The sequence below is a fragment of the Sphaerodactylus townsendi genome, linkage group LG01, assembly GCF_021028975.2.
Source record: "Sphaerodactylus townsendi isolate TG3544 linkage group LG01, MPM_Stown_v2.3, whole genome shotgun sequence".
Lineage (NCBI taxonomy): Eukaryota > Metazoa > Chordata > Lepidosauria > Squamata > Sphaerodactylidae > Sphaerodactylus > Sphaerodactylus townsendi.
In genome coordinates, this window is record NC_059425.1 from 141,406,995 (window position 1) to 141,431,975 (window position 24,981).

Below are 24,981 nucleotides of genomic sequence, written 5' to 3' on the forward strand. Positions count from 1 at the left end.
AAATATCCAATAACTAACATTTAGTAAAAATACTGCATGTCATGCCCCCACAGAAGCCTTTATTATTTTCATTGTTAAGTATAAGTTTCCCATAGATAGTATGGGTCTAGTCCTCTGTATAGTCTCCAAAGGGAGGGAATTTTAGTTAGCCCCTGTCCCTTTAAGAAGTTTCTCAAGAGGCAGTCTTTATGTTATCTCCCAGCAATGCCCTGTTTAACTCAGTTCAGTTCAGTACAGGTGCCCAAGGAGTTAGGAGGCAGCAGTATTTTGTCATGTCAAAGGTGTACAGAGAGCCAAAGTTGAGGTTTATAGAGAATAGTAGCCAGATAAAGGTTCAAGGAACTTAAAGAAGTCGACTTTTCTGGAAGCAGTCAAGGAAAGAACAAAAGTCTATAGCTTCTATTGTCCAGTCAAGCAAGTACTTTATTTTAAGCAGGCCCTGGGAGGAGTTAGGGTCTCCACTCTTCTAAATATTAAACCTTTTATTTGAACGGTTAAACCTTGCTTGTGACTCTCCCGCTCTGTTCTGGCCAGGCACAGGGCATCAGAAGCAGTTTTGCTTGGGGAAACAGAACACTGCAAGATTCAATTTAGGGTCCTGACTAAAAATTATCGCCATGGTAATACTACCCCCTCCTGGAAACTATGGCAATGCTGGCATGGGGAGAGGCTGTAGTATACACTCTTTTTATACAACTTGGTGATTCTGACAAAAGTCCTTTTTCATATGAGAAAAGACCAGGCTGCAGCAAGTGTCTAGGCACAAACCTAAAGCATATTAATGCTGCAATTTTAAAGTGCAATTTTTGGTGCAAAATGGTGCAATTTTTAAAGCAGAGTTACATCCTGCTAAATCTGTGGAAAGGTGTACTTCTATTAAGGGTTGCTCTGCCAGTATCAAACCATAGTCCTAATATACTGGCCTGGACCATCCTGAGGATTTGTTTTGGAAAGATAGGAGCATTTTCTGGGTAAGGCAGTACTTCATGACAACAAAATGTAGGTGAAGATTTTCTTATGTAAATCTTGGGTCCTATCTGTTCATTTTTTTCTTTGCAGTCCCCTTGCAGTTCACTATAGACTTGTATTGAAATCCATATTACCTTCTGTGGCAGAGCAACATAGATCATTTTTGGTACTGCTTAATTGTAATTATTGTACATTCATTTTTTACATGTTTATAGGATCCAGGTGGTATTCTTTGAAACTGTAGTTCTGTTACTGAAATAACACCTCTTCTGAACACACAGTCAAAGACAGATCCCTGTCATTAAAACTGATTATTTTATGCAAGTATTTCTAAAATTTGTGCCTGGAATGCACCTTCCTGAAAAATGAACTTGTGTCTCTGTCTTTACTGCATCAGTTATAAGCTATACCAACATTTCCATCAAGATAAAAACAAGAAATTTCCACATGTGTTCATGTTCTCTGTCAGACAATATATCCATTGCAATCCCTCAGATAGCTCATCTATTTCAAATGTAATGTTGTGTGGAATGGAACTGTAAAATGCAGTAAGTACCTACGAGGGTTTGGCTATGACAGTGCTAATGGCAATAGAATTTAACTCCTGTTTTCAAAAATTTCATTTCCTTTAGAGCCTAAGCACTGTTGTTATCAGTCGATAACAAGGGGATGCATTTGTTCTTTCGAAAAGTGACAAACCCTAGGAATATTACCCATCTCACACAAAAGCACACTTCAATGCTTTTCCATTCCATCAGTTTTTCATTTAAAAATTGTTATGCAGTTCTTTGAAGATTGTGTCTTTCTTGCCCATCTCCTGTTCTAGAACACAGAATTGTCCCCTTTCCCCCTAAATGCAGCTAACAGAGATATATCTACCCCGTCACAATGTTATCCTCCATCCATTACATGGTTATAAGGTATTATGCATGAGATTTGGGTTAAGACTGGTGTAAATATGACACTAACTGGAAGAAATCTGGTTTTATAATCATTCTGAAACTTAACTGTATTTAATTTAAAAATAATTCCATGCACAAAAACATGAAGGGTGTTATATCTAGCCATTACTCACTGTTGTGGTATTCCTCCCATTAAAATTCATAAAGAAATTTAAGTAAAAATATTTTTGTAACCCTAGGCTTCTTATTATTGTTCAGTCTCAATGAAAAACTATGCTATTAATCAAATAAGTTATGAAATAACAAATCTGTGTCCATTGTAACTATTTTGCCATATCCAGTGTGTTTTCTTTAGATGAAAATGTCTAATAGATTTTGTTTAATTAGGTTGGGCCCAGTTAATCTGTCACTGGTTAATATTAATTTGTCAGAAAAGGTGATATTTTTGGAATAGCATCAAAAACAGCAGAAAAGGGTTTATAAAGTAAAGTGCTTTTAAAAAACCATTATGATTGACAGTTAAAAAGCCCTTCAACCTTCCAAAATCTGTCTACCTATTTATTATTAGACTTAGTGACTACAACACCGAACCATACAGCTGAGAAAAGCAGAAAGCTTCCTGCTTAACAATAACAAAAATGGTAGCTACTGGATCACTATGTCTCCTCTAGAAAATTTAATCACTCATTACTTCCATCAGTAGCAAAAATGACACAGAACATTAATCAGACCATTTTACAGAAAAACCATAGCCCTTCAAAAACCAGCATTTTAATTTTTATTACCAGGGCAGGCAAACATCAATTTTCTCCAGTTGGGGAATTAAAGCAGTACACTGAGACAATTGCAGTTAACAAGGAAAGCATGTTCATTCATCAGAATTCTGACCTTAGGACACACAGCCTATTTGTGACTAATAACTGATTCATAATTACTATGGTAGAGGGTTTATAGTGATCTGATCAGTGATCTGATCAGTGATCTTACAGTGATATGAGGAACCTCCTAGTATCCTTGACAGAGAGAGAGGGTGTGTCTTTCATACACTACAAGTGTCTGCCAACTGCCTGTGCCCTGAGGGAAATTTTTCCATCCAAAATCTCTAAATGATAGAACAGCTCTGACTGAGGAACTTTTTATTGCCAGAACAAAAATTTTAGTAACATGGAGAGGATGTTTCAGAGTTCATACTTCTCTTTCAGTTTTCACACATATTTTTTTTCCTAAGAAATCATCTAAATAGTCTTTAACTGTTCTTCCAAGGCACTTGTCTGTTAGGCAGGGCAATATCTCTGAAATAAAAATAAAATAACCTGTTCTCTTTCTATCATGAACTAAATAAAAAATTATGCCAGAGGCTTGTAAAGTTGAGACCAGAAATTGAAAGATTTTATTTAAGGAACAAGTTTAAAACAGCTAAACTAGCAAAGGATTAAGTAGAAATATATATAGGTACAAAGGAAGCTGATTTTAGAAAGGTTACCATGTGCAAGATTTTGTTTAGTAACTTTTCAGTCGATACAATTACAGACAGGATCTTTGTGCCTTCCTGATGATACTGTCACTTTGACCCAAGACAAAATAAATCTGTTACTTCAATATAGTTGATGGGGAGTTCTGTTTGGCTATCTAGCCCTTTAAAAAAAAACCTTACTTTTCACCCTCAGATAAGTATTGCCCATACACAATTCTTTGGACCCCAATACTAAGACAAATTAGATGGCCACCCTCCTTGAGTAAGCTCCAGTCCTCTCTATATAACTCTATTATATAACTCCATTATCTCAGATGCTTCATTATCTCAGAAGCTCCATTATCTCAGAAGCTTCACTGCTTCATATCTGAGTGGGGTTCTCCTCAGAAAAAAAAATAACCAAGCCGCTAGTGTGATTAATCAGTGTAACTGAATTATGTTTAACTCCAGTAACTCTAACTCTGCCCTTCCTGGCACTTAATTCAGAGAAGCTCAACCCACTCTGAACTGGCCCTATGCTTCCAGAGAACAGAGCTACCTCAGATCTACCATTTACTCTTGTTCTCACAACAGAAGTTTTTTTTTTCAAAAATCCCAGTCCTCGGGCTTTATGCAGCTCCTACAGCCAACCCTATGGAGTTCTAAATTAACTCATCAGGCTATGAACATTCGATTGACTGTATAAGGCTAAGTGTATGCATATGTTACAGCTACCATTGGAAACACTGACAAAATCTGAACAGAAATAAACCTACGATGCATTGGCATGAACCAAAACTAGGACCATTAGGGATGTAAATGAATGTGAGTGAATTCAAAGTGAACACAGAATCATACATAACCAAACAATGCAATAACAAAAATAAGTAAGCTTGCATGAGATGGTAATGGATGTTCTTATACCCTTAATAAATAATATAACATTACTAAAACCATATATAAAGAAGTGAAATTCCACCAAAAATGTGTAATATAGCAACTCCTTTGATAATAGATAAATTAGCTTGCTCTCATACTCTTGATTAATAAACAGCATAATAGCAATATATAAAGACTAGCGTGGCCCGGCCACGCGTTGCTGTGGGTTATTGTGGTGAAATGGGAAAGGAACAGTAGCAGCAAATCAATTGCAGAGGCCAGCAGTACGTGCTCATGCAAACACGCAGCCTGATACTGTGCAATGTCATTGATGTGTGTGCCCACATTCCTTGGGAGGGGAATGGAAAGGCACCCCTCCCACACATCTAGGCTGGCTGGTCATGATCCTTTACCTGGGAGTAAGTTTGGTTGGTGGCAATGGGTGTCGCTTCTGAGGAAACCCTCTGAGGGGCGCGACGCAGCCATTCAAAGTATGCCACAGTTGCTGTACCGAAGCTTACTTCCCCTGAGTAATGGCCATGCCTACCGGTTTTCTTTAACTGTAACTGCAGTATTCCAGGGAATCTAGGATGCCTGGCCCTCCTCCCATCCCTTTGCATGCTACACCCCTCACTCTCTTCCCTCCCTCACTTCTCTTCCCTTGCATGCCACCCCTCCCCCTCCTTCCCTTCCCTTTCCCTCTGCTAGGGTGGGTGGGTCATATCAAGATGCTGGGCCCCCTCCCTCCGCTCCCTTGCATGCCACCCCTCACTGTCTCCTCTCTCTCACTTCTCTTCCCTTGCATGCCTCCCACTCCATCCCTTTCCTCTCCCTCCCTCTCTTCCCTTGCATGCCACCCTTCCCTCTCCTTCGTGTGTATGTGTGTGTTTGTGTTTCACTTCCACTCGAGTTACTGCCTATGTACTGTTTCCACTGCTCATATCTGGCTGTCTGAGTGAACATTCTAAGCAGCACGAACATTCTAAGGATGACAGTTACACACAGGCAGCTGCATGTCCTTCACCAGGGAGTGCCAGGAAAAAGGTGTTTTACCTGGACCAGGTGTGAAATTTCAGGTATGTGAACATCTAAAAACACTCTCGCCTGGCTGACTATAGTGGCTGGGAAGTTTCAGAGGAATTGGCCCAGCAGTTACTGAGGTATACTGTCATCAACAAAAACACTGTTAGCTTTTTATATATATAGATATAAAATGTGGCCATTTGAAATGTAAATTGAATACTGTCAAATGTATCAATAGTTACAAATTAGATATTGACATAGATCACAAAAATATACCTCATATAAATCACATGCGCAAAATATAGCAAACTTGTCAATTTTCCTTAATGCTATGAAGCTAAGGTTATATTCAGACCGTCTTCTATGTCACTTGGAATACAAAAGAATAAACAGTAACTTATATAATTATCCATAGTAATAAATTATGAGCAGCTGGAGCAAATATCGCATAGGCTAAAAACTCATAGACTTGATTTCTTTTACAGATCCTGAAAATACTTGTGAAAACCCCTTGACACTGCCACACCAGGGAATGTTTAAAACAAAATAATGTACAAATAAAGTATGTTAGTTTATAGTTGCACCAATTTCAATTAAGAAAAAGGAAATATCAATTATCTAACAATCTTTAATGAGCAAATGATTACTTTACAATATCTGACATACCACTTAGTCCTGTGCAAGTTTATTTGAAAGTCCCAAGGCATTCAGTGTGTTTAGGTTTTTGGCTGTGCAGCTTAATCCTAGATGTATTTACTATGAAGAAAATCCATATGTATTCAGGGGAACTTTCACCCTAGTAAGTGTAAGTCATCTAGGACCTATATGAGACAGACCATTATTATTTCCATTTTCTAGATAGTAAACAGAGGTTGCATGGTAAGAGAATGATTTATTTGCTGAAAATCACTCAACACATCCCAGTCTGAGTTAGAATATGAACCCTGGCTTCTCATTTGCAACAAATCCCAAAGGAGTGTTCAGTAGATGAAGTTAAAGAAATCAGAATCAACAAACACATCTAAGGCTTCCATTGTACCTATTTCCTTTGTGAAGTAAATTTTCCTTACAGACATCTATTCAAAATGCATTAGAGCTACTTTTTGTCTCCAATTTTTATATTTACTATTGGTGAATGCTATTGTTTTACTACCTTTTTTCCAGAAAGACAAAGGTACAATGTAAAATCAACTCCACCTAGCAACTATTGAACTTGAGGATCATTTGATGCCCCCTCCCCCATCCTTTATAAGTTCCAGCATAATGAGTAATTACGGAAATCCCAAAACCCTGTGTACTCTTTTTCCTGTCATTTTGTTGGTCTTAATAAAAGAAACATTGTTTTGTTTCCTGAGTAACCACAAAGAGATTATATTCCTACCACTTTTATAGGTTTTCTAGATTATCTGGTTTTATCCTCATGTGGTGGAAGGTACATTTATCATATCAGAACAATATCTGTTCCTCACTGGCAACAGCTTTCATTGTTTTAAATAAGAAGCCAAATTGTGGCATTATCACAGAGTTTTGGTCTTTCACAGTTCCTAGAGTGTTGTAGTAAAAACAGGGACTTCCAGGATGGGTTTTTTTAAAATGTATCTGGTCTCTCACAAAGAAGTTTGTACCACAAGACCTCAGCCATTTTGAACTTTACCTTGTATAGAGTATAAGTAAATACTCTACATGTCCACTCTGGTCTGCCAACAAACTGCACTTCTAATATAGGGCCCTTCTGCACAGGACAAATAAAACGTCTCAAGGGCATGAAGCTTTACAGAGCTCTCCACCTCCATGTCCTCAGGACATTTTATTTCAGCTCAACCGGGGTTTTTTTTTAAAAAATGCTGAACTAGCAATCTTTTTCTAAAATTGGTTTAAAAACATATCCTGCTTACTGTGTGGAGCTCAGGAGATGACTTATTTCTCCCACCCAATCATAGTAGCTCTGACTTTTGACTTCTCTCTTTCTCATGCCCACCATTTTTTGCCAGTTAACTCTTCTGTGCCACCTGTCATTTGCTAAGCACCAGAACATTTGCTCTGCAGGCATCACTACTAGCCACCTTTTTAGCTTATAAAGTACATGATTCAGTGTTTCCTATCAATTCTGGCAATATATAGTTTTCCCAGTTTTTTAAATTTTCTGATGAAGAGTCTTTGAAGACAGGAACACAATATGAAAATCGGATGCAATTCTCATATTTTGTGTTCATGTCTTCAAAGACACCTCATCAAAAATAACACCCTTCAAAAACTATATATTGCTGGAATCGTCTGCAAACTCTGAGTTAAATCATATACATAAAAGCTAAAAAGGCAGCCAGCAGTGATGCCTGCACGGCAAACATCCCAGGACAACTTTAGCAAAGTGCAGTCAGAGTACACTGGCAGAAAACTATGTGTGCAAGGAAGAGAGAAACTGAAAGTGGGCGGGAAAGCTTCTGTCTCTCTGATGATCTTTTTTGTCCATGCTAGATGGACAAAAATGAGAAGATGAGCTTTTTTTAAGACATCCCCAGGACATTTTATTTTAATTGTGAAGAAAGGACCATATAAGTAGAGTAATGAAAAAGAGCTATTCTTGAGTTCCTGCTTAATATGTATGTCTTTAATACAACCTAATCTCAGACTGGGATTAATCTTTTTTTTACAGAGGAACAGTGTGAGAAAGACAAAAATTTATCCAAATGCCACGGTGGTGAGTAGGAAAAAAAAGAGGAAAATCTAAGGCAGCTAAATAAAGCTCTCGATGAAGGGGAGAAAAAGCAAACATGAGCATTGCAGAGTATTGTACAGAAGCTGCAGCAGGAACAGAAAGGATTCATTACTTCTCTCAGAGGCAAATGACTGTTGAATAAATCTGATTTCAGCAGAGAAGGCAGCTGGGTGTGCTTCTTCAGGAGATTTGAAAAATACATAGTGGCTTCTAAATTACACAAAACTCTCAAAAATACCTAGTGAATGCCTTAATATTTGCCATGGGACATGTTGGTGATGATATGTGTCCCTATCCCTTAGGAGGAAAAGAAAAAAACTACATAAAATTTATGGAGACTTTGGATGCCCACTTTATTGGAAGGCACAACGTTATATATGAAACAGCCAAATTTAACTAAAAGTACATGGAACAACAGCAGAAATGTATTGTCGAAGGTTTCTGAAGATGCCAGCCACAGATGCAGCCGAAACGTCAGAAGAAAATGCTGCTAGAATTGTCTTGATAGGCACCCCAATCCAAAAGGATGAGTGGATCCACAGTGGCCAGAAACAGCACCACCGTGACACAGCTGCACCACCTCTTAAGAGTTTCAGACAGTGCAGGGAGCTCAAAAAACAAAAACTTCCCTGGCCAACCTGAAACTATTACTGTTGACCAATGTGCTATGCCACACTGGCCATGGCATATGTCACCTGGTGGTGTAGGGGGCATTCCTGGGTGGAAAGCTCAGTGAAAGTAAACTAAAAGCACTCCCCCAACTTGGGAACACCCCTAAAAACAGATAACCCTACTATTGTCATGATGAGAAGGAGAAGTCCTGTCTATGTAAAAGGACAAAGGGTGAAAGGGTGAGCAAACATAGAAAAAGAGTCAAATCCAACATAAAATGCAGAGAATGCAGAAAGGTGAACTTTAATGGAGGCACAGAAAGGCTGAAGTCTGATAGGTTCAGCAAATAGTCAGGGAGCAGGAACAATACCCTTTAATCAGACCAGCAAACAAACCTGTCCTACTTATAGGAATATGACCTATGGATAGATGGTTTATGACAATAAAATTGCCCAGTGCCAAATCAGGATAGCTTCTCGACACAGCTGAGTAGAAGTTGTTCCCCCTTTCCTGTCCAGATAATACTTTACAATGGTATTGTCCATTGTGACTTGCACACTTCTCCTGACCAGGAGATCTGAAAAGGAAATGAGACCAAATCTTATAGCTCTTAAATGCAGGAAGTTTATATGCAGGGACTGCTCATAAGATGACCAAGTTCCTTGTACATAAAGACTGCTCCAATACCCCCCGGCAACTTAACAAAGAAGCATCAGTTAAAACCTGCATCTCAAAACAGAGTATTCCCACAGGCACATCCTGGAGTTGATTATCTACCAAAATAAAGGCTGGAGAACCACCCTAGGGACAAAGAGTTTCTTGCCCAGACTATCCCTTCTAGGGTCAAAACTGTGAGCAAACCAGCAGGGGCCTTATGAACAACCGGGAGTGCAGAACCACTGCTGTGGTCGAAGCCATGAGGCCCAGTAGGTGCAGGATAACTTTAGCTGTCTGCAATTTCAAAGCCTGGAAAGTATGAACCATTGTACAGATGGAAACTACTTGAGGGCAAAAAAGCTCTAAATGCAACCGAGTCTAACTGTGCACTTATGAACTCCACCAACTGTACGGGTTGGAGTCTAGATTTATCCCAGTTTAATCAAAAACCCAAGTCATGCAAAAGATAATGCAAAAGAGACCTGAGATTGCAACAGGATTTCTGAGTGTGCTGTGAAATGCCAGTCATCAAGGTATGGAAAGATCATACATCCATGTTTTGCCACGTAAGCAACCACCGTCATACACTTGGTTAAGGTCCTTGGGCCAGTAGCCAAACTGAATGGCAGCACAGTATACTCATGGGCCTTTGGAGCACAACAAAAGCATAGGAACTTATGAAGACTGGAGTGGATAGAGATGTGAAAATCTAGTATTGCACCTTGGGAGTAAGAGGGGGAAACCTTAGTCAGTGTTAGCATGTGGAACTTATGCACATGCAAATGTTTGAGTGGTTGCAGATCTAGGTTAGGATGCTTATCACCATCCTTTTAAACCACAAAAAAGTAACATGTATACATATGATACTTGGTCTGAGGACACATCAGCAATTGCTTCTTTACAGAAAAGTGAGTCAATTTCCCGCCCCCCCCCCCCCAAAAAAGGAGAGTGCGGAGGAGACGCATATAGCAGAATCAGAGAATATGGAACAGAATGAAGTTCCAGCAGATAACTAACCTTTATTATATTCAGCACCCAAGTGTTCCTTGTGATAGAGGACCAAGCAACAGAAAAACAGGCCAGATGATTCAGGAATATCCTGGGCATAGTGAGAAACCTCCAGATTTTGGCTTTTGTTGCCCCCTGTTGGGGGAGCAATTAGCTCTATTATCCCTGTCCTGCAGATTAAACTGCTTTGATTGCTTTGAAGGAGCGTATGAGGAGCAGCCAGGCCTGGATTGGGATGAGGTGTATGGATAGTGCTGTGTAAACTGGTGGGAGGAGAAAACCTGCTAGAGAAATACCTAGGTCTATAGGTACAGAACTGGGGAGAACTAATCCCACAGACTTAGTAGTAGCAATTAAGGCAAGTCCTCAATTTGATTTTTAGTGTCAACCAGTAGACCAGAGGATCTCAGCCAGGCATGATACCTGATGGCAATGGAAGAGGCAGTCACCTTTGTGGCAATATCAATCAGGTGATGAGTCCCATTAATTTGCTGCTTTCCAAGCCTCCTCTTCTCCTGTTGCATGTTCTAAAGTATGAGCTTGTGCTCCTCAGGGAGGTGATCAGCAACAGAAGGCAGACAGTCCCACAGGTGACATAACGACTATAAGATTGGCCACTCCCATGTCAAGAGCAGCCAATTAATAGTGTTTACGTCCCACCCAATCCAATTTCTGCCCCTCTTTATCCTCAGGAGAAGAACACGAAGTCCCTTTAGAGGGGACAGTTTTTACTATCATTGAGTTGAGCTGGGAATGGGCAAACAAGAAATCATAGCTCTTTCTCAAGAGAGAAAGGTTCTCAAGTCTTCTATTGTAGGAGAAGACAGGTAGGAGAAGAATTAGTATGCGCAATGTCCAGAAATGTTTTTGGCATGGGTAATCAGTAATGGGATCAACAGTGTCTTGGGTGCAGCACAAAAAGTCAGACTCGAGGCCTTTGCCACTCAAATCAACTGCTCTGAAAACTTGTGGAGGTCATTAGTAGGTGACACTGCTAGAAGTTTATCTAGGACTCAGAGGAAGAAGGGAGAGGTTCACCCCCAGAGGCCTAAAATCAGGAGAAAGCACTGATGACACCACCATCTCAAAGTCAAAGGGTCACATCAGCCCCAAGGTGAAGCAGATGGAGATCATGATGGCCTGGAAGAAACTTGCAGGGATCTTGATGCTGAGAATGATTATGAGGAGAACTGAGTCTCAATGACATCTCAGCAGAGCAGGATCCTTGACACCAAAGAGAACAAAAATGGCGATCTTGTGATCACATAGCTGCCTTAGATGTACGGGCAGCTGAGCAATCATCGTGTCCCCAGGAGTCATAGGGACACACTGAGCAACTTCTTGAAAAACATCAAGTAGTGCATTGATGCTTAGATAGAGGGGAAGCAGTATGAGATGATGAATGCCTCTGACATCAAGAATGCCTCAATGCCCATGTCTACACTGATCTTAGTGCCAAGGCAGAGATCAAGAGGAGACCAATGAATCAGAGAGGTGGTCTACCAGGCAATTTGCCCCAATTCCACCAAAGATCAGGGGGAGCTGCATGAAGGGGAACTATAATATGAATACTGGTACCAAGGGGCCACTGTTGCCACAGAGGAGGTCAATGGTGCCAAGGAAGTCGATGGTTGGACCACTTGCCTTGAAAACTCCTTGCTGGGGTCATCAGAAGTTGGCTGCAAGTTAATGGTACTTTACATACACAGAGTAGTTGATTGCTTTTCTAAATACATAGACTTGGTCCTGTAATGGGAGGCCATATCTACACAGATAATTCAGAACTAAACTCCATGTTTAGATGGCACAGAATAAGCAAGATACTGCCTTCTAACAATGACCCTGAATTTACCTCTGCTATATGAACTGAATTAATTGGAAGACTTTAGTGAAAACAATTTATTTCTTAAAATGTTACTTTGTTGTAATATTAGATATTAGGTCTGTTTATTTAAAAGATTTGGAGTGTTCATAGGGTTTTGGTCCTTCAAAATACCTAGAATGTCATAGGGAAGGACTTTCAAGTTAGTGGTCCACTTCTGAGTTTGTGTCTCAGGTATAATAGTGTGTGCCTTCAACACAATACAAACAATATCTTACTTATTCCAGTGCATGGTAATTACATTGCCATGTCAAAGACTAACATGTGAATTCAACTTTGCTTGAAGGAGTGTTTACATTTATTTTTAGTGCAACATCCATCTCCAGTTTAAAAGTGACAAACCACAAAAATTCAAAACCAATTTTGTTCCTCATCCCTAAAATATCAATAAAATAGAAAAGGATGATCAGTTACATAATAGTGCAGGGTTCCTGGACCCTGAATAGTCAGTCATGTAAAAAAAGTTACTATATTAAGTGTAGCTTTTCTTACTTGACGAGCTGCAGCTGCCAAAGATTTTGCTGGATGAGCTGCAGCTGCCAAAGATTCTTCTGCTATACAGTTATACAGAAGCCCTGTTCCTCTCTGTTCAGCAAATTATCCAAGATCCTCAGAATTACATTCCAATAAACAGGAATCTTGTGGCAACATAAAGACTGACAAATTTTTATTCTAGCAGAAACTTTCATGGACTAGAGCTAATTTTGCCACATGCATGTAGTGGCCACTAAGCAGACGTGTTTCCTATCCCAAGCTGTAAACAGCAGGATTAAAGGGCCCTGAAAGAACAAGATGAGATGTAGTTATTTAAAATTTAAATCGAATAAAATAAAGTACAGAGACCATTCACAATAGCAGTATTTGGCTGTAACACAATTTCTGTATGCTATTCTAGTCTAGTTAACACCCATAATGACTGAGGAACCACAGGTACTTGTTAAGTCTTTGGGAAATCATATCACATTTGTTAATGAATTCAGCAGTCTCACACTATGTTCTCCATTTGAAATTCTTTTTCTGGAAAACAGGACTTGAGCAGGAATAAATGTGTCCTGAGAGACTGAAATGTTCTCCCACTGGACTCTGAATAGTGCCATTTTTAGTATCAGATTTGAGTATTCTTTTGCATAAGAACTAGTGTGGCTTATATAGAAAAATAAATACACACTATAATATATCACCGGAAAAAAATGTCTTACTGTTCACACAGTAACAAACATTTTATATATGCAGTAAGTATTATAAAAAGATCACTACATAACATCTGCTGTAGGGAAAAAAACCCCTTGGCTTTAATAAAGATCTCCCTGGCTGTGGGCTTCAGCAAAACACATACCTAGCAGAGTATTAGTCAAAAGGTGAATGCCTACCAAAGCCGAAACAAATATTGTGGCTTTCAAAGGGCAAATATGTAGTAACACAATCTCTTCCACAAAAGGTTCACTTAGGGTATGTGACAAGGAATCTTTTACAAGCTGTTCATTCAGAAATCAGGATTAGCATACATCCATGCAACTCAGAGGAACAGTGAATTCAACAAATCTCCTAATGCTACATATTTATTCTTTGTAATCCAGCCTCTCTACTAAAGCTTCTCTGGCTGAGAACAATCTCATTACAGACCACTGAATAAGAATTCTCCTCCACCCACCCCCATTACTGCTTCTGGCATTTTAATTTTATTTTAATACCTGCTCCATCACACAGTTTTATATCATTAGAACTCAAGTAACTTATTACTGAATTTACTGTTGATTTTCTATTCAATACCCTTCTCTGAAATAACTGACAGTAGTGTGGTATGAAAGTTCTCCATTAACACAGTGTTTACTTGCTTTTTAAAGCATGAGTTATTTTCCTAATCACCCTAGCTACAGGCAGTTCCAACATCGCTGCCTATAAGCTTGTTAACAGCAAAAATGGAACGGAACAAAGTAAATCAAAAGCACCAATATAAGCTAGATTCTGTCTTTCTATTTCAGATATCTGCAGCGTAACTACATTTTAAGGCTTTCCTAGTGATATGTTTATCTCATAATAATCTGAAATGCAATTATATCATATCAGTGCAAGTGATCTGAAGTTTGTGCCACAGATAGGTAGATTCTATTATTTTTAAGCTTTGAATAAAAATGAGTTTAATGTTTTCAAGTATTTGTTTTATTAAAAAAAGGGAAAGCTTACAGAAAATAGAATTCCAAGCACTTTTAATCATAAGTAACTATTGTTTTCTATAAACCTGGCCTAATATGAGAAATCAAGGATACTGGAAGTTTATGATTATGACAGAAAGTTCCAGTTGTTTTGTTTGACTTTAAAGAAGAGCATGGGTGGAAGTGGGTGAAAGTTCTAAATTTGATCAGATCAGCAATATTACTGCTCGGGTCTGTATCCATAGGCTCTTTCTCAGCAAGTTGTCTCTGAAACTCTGAAATTTTATGTGCATATATCATTTTTTCTGTCTGATACAATTGCCATCAAGTTAAACCTTATTTCGCCTTCACTATACTTTTGTATTCTTTTTTATATGACAGATCTGACAGCACTGATCCAGTCATCTTGATTACATGCTTCCAATTGAGCCTAGTCATCTTGAATGATTAAAATCATCTTGATTAAAATCACTGCTCGCAGTGGTACCCCAGGGTCGGACACGACTGAAGGGGAAACTTTACCTTTACATCTTGATTACATGCTCCCTTAGACCATCAAGTTCATATAACCTCCCATTTATAGGAATATAACTGACAAAATGGAAAGCATTTTCTTCTTCAGTTGTTGACTTTGCATCAAACTCAAACATTTGTTGTCTGGCAAAACTGTTATGGGTTTGCCGAATCGGAGTTACTTAATGCTTGGCCCTTCATTGCTGCATCAAAGCTTTGTGAAAGTTCTTTAAATTCTGACAGTGTTTCTCCTAAGTGGACATCTTGACAGGTACAGTTCATTAGCACACTTATCATGGCTTGAATTGCAAATGCATTATTTATTACCTGTTTATCAAAAAATACTGTATCTAATCTAGAATCCTGAATGACAGAACCAGCTGGTTCTTTACCTGATTGCCACGAATAGAAAAATCAACCCATAGACTAGCTTTAGCTTTTCAAAGTTTTCTGGCTCCAGAATCCATATTTCTTCAACCTGTGTGCCCCTACAACTGAACACCTTGATCAGCTCCATGAAGACCACCGGGTCACTCTCCATGAGGCACCATTTGCCGGCTCTGCCTCCTCCCGCTGTAGCGTTGCACCAGCTGTGGCCTCCTTAGTGACCATGCACAGGGTTGACTTTTCCTCATCAACAGCCAGCTGCCTTGCGCCACCCACGTGACGCTTCGCCTGCCCCACACCCAGATCAGCAATAACGGGGAGTGAGGTAATGATCATCATGTTGATTTCATGGTGTCACTATATGTTCTTCTTCACTGTTTGTTGAGAGTATTTAGTGTCAGCAAAAAACCCTACTCCTGCAATCTTTATTGACAGCATTTTTTGTCATGCGTTGCTTTTCAAAGCACCCTATGCTCCAAAGAAACTGTGAGCTACTTGTAGTTGTTTTAAAATGAAAACAACAGGGAATCTGATCATACAAATCCTACTAAGTATAAGATGGTCCCCGGGAGAGAAGTCTTGGGACACAATCGTCATTTCCGCACAGACCATTTAAAATGCATGGGAAACATTTTTAAATGAACTGTTTGGTTTTTTTCCGCACACACAGTGTGGGAAAATAAAGCATTTCAGGCAAAACCAATTCTTTTTTCCTGCATGCCACTGACTGTAAGAGCTCTCACTTTCGGTTTGTTGCAGCCACCATTTTGTGCGGCTTGTGATTTTCCATGCCAGCCACCATTTGCAAAGTTTTCCCCAGGGACATTAAAGCTGCCTCCCTGAAAACAAATAAGGGAAAGAGACAGGTTGCCAAAATCAGAGGGCAAAGCTGAGTTGATTCATGTACTTAAAGCAGTAAAAGATTACCCAGCAGTGATGCCAGCAGTAGAAATGTCTCTGGGGAAAACTCTTCAAATGGCAGGTGGCACAGAGAATCACAAGTGGCACAAAATGGGGGGACAACAAAATGAAAGTGAGAGCACTTACAAATAAAACAATTCCTGCTCTTCGAGCAGGAAACGTTAAAAAAAGTTCCAGGGAGAAGTCGCCAGTTTAGCGTTTTCAAAATAAAACATTTTGAAGAAAAATAATATGTTTTCTAAACTTTTGAGCAAAAGCAGGAAACATTTTATTTTCAGATCTCAAAACAAGGGGAAGGTGTACTAGAAATAAATTTATTTTATGTATGTTTGTATGTATTTATTTATTTATCTGGATTTGTCATATTATAAGGATGTAAATATATGAACTGTAACTTAAAATGTAACTTAAAATGTAACTTAAATGTATGTTAATTGTGATACGTTTTGAAAATTTTTAAATAAAAATTATTTAGCAAAAAAACCATTTTATTTGTGTTGTGCGGAATGGACCAATCATGGCCAAGTTCTTTTCATTTCAGTTGAAATTCTATTGCTTAATATGGTTTACAACTGTTTCACTTGGGATGGATCGTGAACTTAGGATTTTAAACACATTACCCTTTTGAAAGTCCTGCCTATAGTTAGAACACTTTCAAGGATCTCAGCATTGCTGGGCTTTACCATTTTTCATTTTGTAGTAGCAATTCCAATCTGGAGATCATTAAAAAAGATTATGAATAGTGTTTTAGGAAAGTTCTATAAATATCCTATATATTAAAGTGACTGTAGCATATTTCCTTAGAGCCACTCATTGTAGGTGAAAACTCAAATCTTACAAAAAGGTTAATTCTGGTAGCTTGGCCATACTCCAATTTTTTTGGAGTAGTGTGTCTTATCTACACCTACTAGCTGATGTGAATACTACATCAAATCTGATGCTTTACTGTCTAAAAGTTTTTTAGAATATCTTTCAGAACAGAGAAGTTGTAATTGGCTACAAGATTGCTAATATCTTCCTTTTAAAATATATTCATGACTGCCACAAATGTGCTACTTTTCTGTCTCTTCTCAAACAGTGCTTATGTACTAATGAATTGATAATTATGAATTCATTTTGAATAAAGCAAAGTCAGTGGATATGTGTTAGAATTTTTCCAGAAAAAGGTTTTTTGACCTATGGTATATAGCTAAAACAAGTAGAATGGTGTCATTTTAGTAACCTTTAGCTCAATCGGGAGTCTATGAATGATTCCTTTATGTCAGACATTCATAGCCAGTATTCATCCAAAGAGGTCACTGGGCTGTTTCCTGCAGGTTTTCCTCTATTTAAAGCAAAAAGAAGAAATGCATCCAGATATGTCCTACCTGGTTTGGAAACAGTATAATTTAATGTTTTCTTTTCATCTGTTATTCAAGAATTCTAGTACTTTAATAGCTCAACACAATACTTGAAGAATCCATTTTGTACAGACCACTAATATATATAGCTATTTGTATGGCTTAGGAATGGTAGGTTTGATGGTTTTGTAGCTGTGTGACATTTAGTTCAGTATTTGTTTAGATAAAGAAAACTTAAGTTGTTAGCCTGGTACAACAAGCCCCGTATTTATTAATAAGAAATGTCATACATCCTTACTGAGTATCTTGGGTAATTTACCAGTATATTTCTCAGAAATGGTAAGACATTGTTTACAGGAAGGGATGAAACAAAGGCAAGTTCCCAATCTGACAGCAACCACTGACCTGAAATTAACTTGAACATTTAAAAAAAACAGATCACTTCAGCTGGTCTTATTTGTGGTAAATAATAGGCTTTAAAGAACTTATATACAACCCTGCTTTTCTACATTTTGAAATATTTAATTAAATTGTGGAAGTCTACAAACGTTCAATGGACTAACGTGAACTAGTAAAGGAGAGCTTTAATTTCAACTAGAGGACCTTGATTCTACATTTTGAAATATTTAATTAAATTGTGGACATCTACAAACATTAGATAGACTAACATGAACTAGCACAGGAGGGCTTAAATTTCAACTAGAGGACCTTGATTTTTAATGAACAAAGTTATGGAAATCAGTTACACTTTTCAAATATTTAAATGAAGACGGAAAGAACATTATGACAACAAGGATATGATAGCCAGAAATTCATACCTTCAAATCCACCACTTTCCCACCATACACCTTACATATGTCCCATTTTTTGCTGACAAATCAAGTTGACCTATGGCAATCACATAGGTTTTTCAAGGCAAGAAATGGTCAGAAGTGGTTTGCCATTGTCTGCCTCTGTGTTACACCCCTGGTATTCCTTGGAGGTTGCCCATCCAAATACTATCTTTCACCATGTAATCCATACATACACTGATATGATCCTCTGCTATGAGCATAAGGCTCTGATAATCACACGGCTCTACTTTACCAGCTAAGTCTCATTCACATCAACAGAACCTGGATCCCGAGGATCTAACTGTGGTTTTTTCAGGAGTGGGCGGACCACTGCCTCTTTAAGCTGACCCAGGAAAACTCCTTGCTCAAGGGAGTTGTTGACAGTGTTCAACAGGTGGCTCCGTAGCTCCTCCCTGCCAGCTTTCACCAACCAGGAAGGGAACGGGTCAAAAGGACAAATGGTAGATCATACAGCATCCAGTGTCCTGTCCACATCCATCAGGTCGATTGGGCTGAAGTGGTCCAAACAAGGACCCAGAGACGGCCAAGGGGCCTCCAGTTCACTCACTGTATCAATTGTAGCGGGAAGGGATTGGCAGAGAGTCAGGACTTTGTGTGTGAAGTAGTCCACAAATGCCTCACAGCTTAATGCCAATTCATTTCTTTTGGGACCCACTGATGAGGTCGTAAGCGTCTGAATCACACTGAACAATTGCGCCGGGCACAAACTAGCCATCACGATAGTGGAAGTAAAATATGACTGCTTTGCATCCTTCACAGCACTCTTGTAAGATCTCATGAAGGATAGATCCGAGTGTTGTGACTCCTTGTCAATTGCCCGCTGCCACCTTCACTCTAGCCATCTCAGATCCCACTTCATCCTTCTCAGCTCCTCGGTGTACCAAGGGGCTGAATTGGTATGGGTACGGAGAGAGTGCCTTGGGCATCTTATGGCCTCATCCAAATTGGAGGGCAAATCCACCCATGGGAGTGGCGCACAGGAGGGGTGAAATTGCTGGCATGTGGTCACTACTGCCCTCCCTGGTGATGGGATGCAGAATGCTGAGGTCATGTCCCTGCACCTCCGCCACCACTGGGGCGGTCTGAGGATGTGACTGGGAGAGGGGCCGATTTTAGTCGGCTCGCTCCTGGACATTCACTGTCTCACACTGGCCGTGGTTGGTTTAGACTTAAGCTACTGAAAAGGCAGCGTAAATATATACATCTCCATAGAAGCTTCTCAGTAGCAGAGAGGCATTTTCTCTTTGTAGGCTTCCTTACATTAAGAACATAAGAACATAAGAACAAGCCAACTGGATCAGACCAAAGTCCATCTAGTCCAGCTCTCTGCTACTCGCAGTGGCCCACCAGGTGCCTTTGGGAGCTCACATGTAGGATGTGAACGCAATGGCCTTCTCATGCATGCTGTTGCTCCCGATCACCTGGTCTGTTAAAGGTGCATTTGCAAATCTCAGATCAAAGAGGATCAAGATTGGTAGCCATAAATCGACTTCTACTCCATAAATCTGTCCAAGCCCCTTTTAAAGATATCCAGGTTAGTGGCCATCACTCACCTCCTTGGCAGCATATTTCCAGAACACCAATCCCACACGTTCGCCAGTGAAGAAGTGTTTTCCTTTTATTAGTCCTAATTCTTCCCCCCAGCATTTTCAATGGAGATGCCCCCTGGTTTTCTATAGTATTGTGAGAAAGAGAGAAAAATTTCTCTCTGTCAGCATTTTCTACCTCACCATGCACATGTAATTTTTTACTTAGTAGACTTCAATCCATATCCCCCCCTCAGCCCGTCTCCTCTCCAAACTAAAAGAGAGGAGTCCCAAACGCTGCACGGCAGCCTCTCTCCTCCATAGGGAAGGGGTGCTCCAGTCCCTCAAATCATCCCAACATTGTTGCCCTTCCTCTGCACTTTTTCTATCCTCCTCAATATCCTTTTTGAGATCGCGGCTGACCTAAGAGACTGGACCACAGTACTCCAAGTCTGCGGCTCGCACTCACTGCACTTTATATAAGGGCATGACAATCTTTGCAGTTTTATTAGCTTATCTAATTCCTTTTCTAATGATCCCCAGCAGCATAGGAGTTTGCCTTTTTTCACAGCTGCCATTGCATTGGAGTTGACATTTCCCAGCCGGAACTATCCAACTAAAGACGCCCTAAATCCGCTTTTCTCCTGGTCTGCTGACTGATAAGGCTTTTTTATTGACCCCCCCTGTAAGCGATGCATATGTGAAGTTTGGATTTTTTGTTGCCCTATGTGCATCACTTTTACATTTTGCTACGATTTCTGAACTGCATTTTACCATTTCTGGAGCCCACTCCACCCTAGATTTATCAAGGTCCGGCTTGGAGGCTCTTCACTTAATCGATTGGTGGATTTCCTCACCTTGCCCTACATAATTTGGTATCATCCTGCAAAACTTGGCCACCAACACGCTACCCACCCCCCTACTTCCAGGTCATTTACTTGAATAGGATTTAAAGAGCACTTGGTCCCAAAAAAGCGGATCCTTGGGGGACCACCACTCCCGACATCTCTCCATTGTGAGACTTTGACTTCCCATTTACACTCCACCCTTTTGTTTCCTGTTTCTCAACCCAGTTTTTTTTAATCCATGGGAGGACTTCCCCTCTTATTCCTTCATTTGCTGAGTTTTTCCTCAACAGTCTCTGAGTGAGGAACTTTGCAATCAAAACCTGTTTGGAAATCCAAGTAGAACCAATGTCCACCCGGTTCACTCCCTGTCCCACACATGCCTGTTTACACCCCTCAAAAGGGAACTCTAAAAGTAAGTTTGTAAGACCAGGATTTGCCTCTACACCAAAGAAACCCACGCTGACTCTTTCTCAGCAGGTCTTGCTCTTTCTACATAGTTTATAATAATTTTATCTTTAATGACCAGATTCTACTAAAAAGTTTACCAGGAACAGATGCTCAAACTGAAGCTGGCCTGTAATTTCCCGGGTCCCCCCTAAGATCCTTTCTTAAAGAGATTGGTGTGAGCATTGGCCATCTCTCCAGTCTTCTAAGGGGATGGAGCCCTGATTTCCAAGGGGATAAAGTTGCATAATTAAAGTGAGAAGATCAGCAATTTCATGCCATTGAGCTCTTTAAGAACTCTTGGGTGAATGCAATCTGGGCCAGGGGATTTGGTAACATTTAGTTTATCAATGGCTGTCAGAACTTCTTCCTTGTCTACCACTATCTTCGCTAGTTCCTCGGATTCGCCTCCTAAGAAGCTTGGTTCAGGTGCAGGAATGTTCCTCACCTCCTCTTGGGTGAAGACAGATGCAAAGAATTCATTCAGCTTCTCTGCAATCTCCCTGCCATCTTTTAGCACACCCTTTGTTCCTTTGTCATCTAACGGGCCTACCGCTTCCCTTGCTGGCTTCCTGCTTTTGATGTACTTGAAGAACTGTTTGTTGCTGGTCTTGATGTTCGCAGCCATGCGTTCCTCATAATCCTTTTTTGCCTTCCTTACAGCTAACTTGCTTCTCTTTTGCCACTATTTGTGTTCCCTCTCATATTCTTCATCAGCCAAACTGGACTTCCATTTTCTAAAAGACATTTTCTTTTTTCTGATAATTTCCTCAACCTCTATTGTTAACCTTGGTGGCTTTCTTTTGGACTGGGTGCTGCCTTTTCTAACCTGTGGAACACATTCCAGCTGAGCTTTTATTACTGTGTTTTTAAATAACCTCCAAGCATCCTGGACAGTTTTGACTCTCTTGATTTTCCCTTTCAGCTTCCTGCATACTATCCCCCTCATCTTTGAGAAATTTCCCTTTCTGAAGGCGAATGTAACTACTCTAGTAGTTGCCACTTGTTCGCATGTTGAGATACTGAATCTGACAGCATTGTGGTCGCTGTTCCCTATCGGCTCAACAACACTGACTTCCTGCACCAGGTCCTGGGTCCCACATAGAATTAGATCTAGGATCACCTCTCCCCTGGTTGGTTCCACAACCATCTGCTCTAAGCCACAGTCATTTAGCATATCCAGGAATGCTCTCTCCATTATGACGTGAACATGCATTTTTCCAGTTTATATGGGGATAGTTAAAATCGCTCATTACCACGACATGTTTGCTGGTGTTGGCCTCTCTAATTTCTTTTTCCATCTCAGAATCCTCTTGTGCACTTTGGTCAGGGGGACGATAATATATTCCTAATATTAAACTGTCCTTCACACCTGGTATTGATATCCACAGTGATTCTGTAGGGGAACCAGCTCCCCTTGCATTGTCTATTTTATGTGATACTATGCTCTCTTTGATGTAAAGGACAACTCCACCCCCAACGCGCCCTGTCCTATCCTTCCTATAGAGCCTGTAGCCTGGTATAACAGCATCCCACTGGTTCTCCTCATTCCACCATGTCTCTGTAATGCCCACTATATCAAAGTCCTCCTTCAAAACTCTGTACTCTAGCTCCCCCATTTTAGGTCGAATGCTTCTACTATTAGCATAGAGACACCTGTATACCCTGTCTCTGTCCTTAACCTGGGATTTATGTGCTTTACCCTCAAGTCTTTTGTAGACACTATCCCTTGTCACATGCACATTGCTATGTTCCTCGCTTGTATGTGGTTGATTTAGAAAAACCTCCCTCTCTGTCTGCATCCCCATAGATACTGTATTCCGAACCGAAGTCACCTCAGCTCCTGTCGGCTTTCCCCCCAGTGATCAGTTTAAAAGCTGTTCTGCCACCTTTTTAATGTTGAGCGCCAGCAGCCTGGTTCCTCTTTGGTTAAGATGAAGCCCGTCCCGTTTGTACAGGCCTACCTTGTCCCAAAAGGTTCCCCAGTTCCTGACAAATCTGAAACCCTCTGCCTTACACCACCTTCTCATCCACGCATTGAGACCCTGTATCTCCGCTTGCCTAGCTCGCCCTGCGTGTGGAACGGGTAGCATTTCTGAGAATGCCACCTTGGAGGTCCTGGACTTCAACCTTTTTCCTAGCAGCCTAAATTTAGCTTCCAGAACCTCCCGGCTACATTTCCCAATGTTGTTGGTGCCAATGTGGACCACAACTGCTGACTCCACCCCAGCACTGTCTAAAAGCCTATCTAGATGAGGCGTGACATCCGCAACCTTCTGCACTCAGCGCAGGCAAGTCACCATCGCGGTCATCAGCAGCCTCTCACAAACCCAACTCTCTACATTTCTAATGATCCAAATCACCCACTACAAGGAGACCCCCCACCTCCCGAGGGTATCCTCAGTGCGAGAGGATAGCTGATCACCAGTTAAGGAAGGGATCCCATCTAAGGGAGCATCTTCCCCCACCTCAGACTGGCACCCTCCATCCCCAAGGCCTTCATTCTCCATGACATCTGAAGAGATGTCACCTTGGGAGTGGGACCCGGCTGTTAGGTCCCTGAAAGCCTCGTCTGTCACCCTCTCTGCCTCTTTCAGCTTCTCCAGGTCTGCCACCTTGGCTTCAGGAGAACGCACACGTTCCTTGAGTGCCAGGAGCTCATTGCAGCGAGGGCACACCCACGACTTCTGTCCTAGTGGCAGATAGTCATACATGTGACACTCAGTGCAAAACACTGGAAAGCCCCCACCCCCCTGCTGGCTTTCTGCTTTCATATCTGATTTGTTTAGATATTTAAATATTAAGCTTTTAGTCACTGCCCCCCTGGAGCTATCTGCACGTACTATCTGTCAAATATGTCCTTATTAATTAAAAAAAAACCCCAAAACAAATTAAATTAAAATTGACCGCTGGTTCCAGAGACTGAACTAAAGCCCCACCTCTCAGGACAAAAGCCCCACCTCTAGGACAAAGAGGAACAAGAGATGAACGCTGTTAACCCCTGTTAAGCCCCACCTTCCAGATTCAGCAGCCTTACAAGGAGAAAAAGAGATAACCCCTGTTAAAATAACACTGTTTTAAAAGCTGTGGCTTTGAGAAAAGCCCTCCAAAATGAACACCAGCAGGTCACTCTGCTCTTCCTGGCCAAGTCTCTTCTGCTGCTACTCCTCTCTGCTGGTTCCAGAGACTGAACTAAAGCCCCACCTCTCAGGACAAAAGCCCCACCTCTAGGACAAAGAGGAACAAGAGATGAACTCTGTTAACCCCTGTTAAGCCCCACCTTCCAGATTCAGCAGCCTTACAAGGAGAAAAAGAGATAACCCCTGTTAAAATACACTGTTTTAAAAGCTGTGGCTTTGAGAAAAGCCCTCCAAAATGAACACCAGCAGGTCACTCTGCTCTTCCTGGCCAAGTCTCTTCTGCTGCTACTCCTCTCTGCTGGTTCCAGAGACTGAACTGCCAGAAAGCTTTTCTGGGAGAAGTATGGGGGTGCAGCAGTAACTCTGCAGCTGGCAGGCTGGCCAGTTGGATGGCGCTGTAAGCTGGTAACTATTGCTGTCAATTGGAATAGCAGAATACTTCACAAATCTTCTGAATTATCATATGAGCCAGAAAATTGGTGAATAGGTGGAGAGTCACTTGGGAAAGGACAAAATGTTAATGCCCTAAATATGCACAATGTGAAATCATTGTGTTACTACCATTTTTTTTTAAATCCAGAAAACGCCACCTTTTCTATTTGCTAAGCGATTCAGCTTCTTTGTGGTCTCAAAGCTAATTTTCTTTCTGCTGATCTCATGGGAAAACAGATGGTTAATCAAAGATCGCCATTTGGAATGCTCTCTCATTTACATCCCACCTTTCCCATTGCTCAAGGCATTTACTAACAAGAGC

The 24,981-nt window shown here is 40.6% G+C and overlaps 1 protein-coding gene and 1 pseudogene across 2 annotated transcripts in view; both read right to left on the minus strand.

Annotated features, from left to right (window-relative positions):
• The window catches only part of KCNQ5 (potassium voltage-gated channel subfamily Q member 5), a 376,112-nt gene that overhangs the window by 228,332 nt on the left and 122,799 nt on the right, over positions 1 to 24,981 (minus strand). The window lies entirely within an intron of this gene.
• LOC125442548 overlaps positions 12,472 to 24,981 on the minus strand; it is a 52,565-nt pseudogene continuing 40,055 nt past the window's right edge.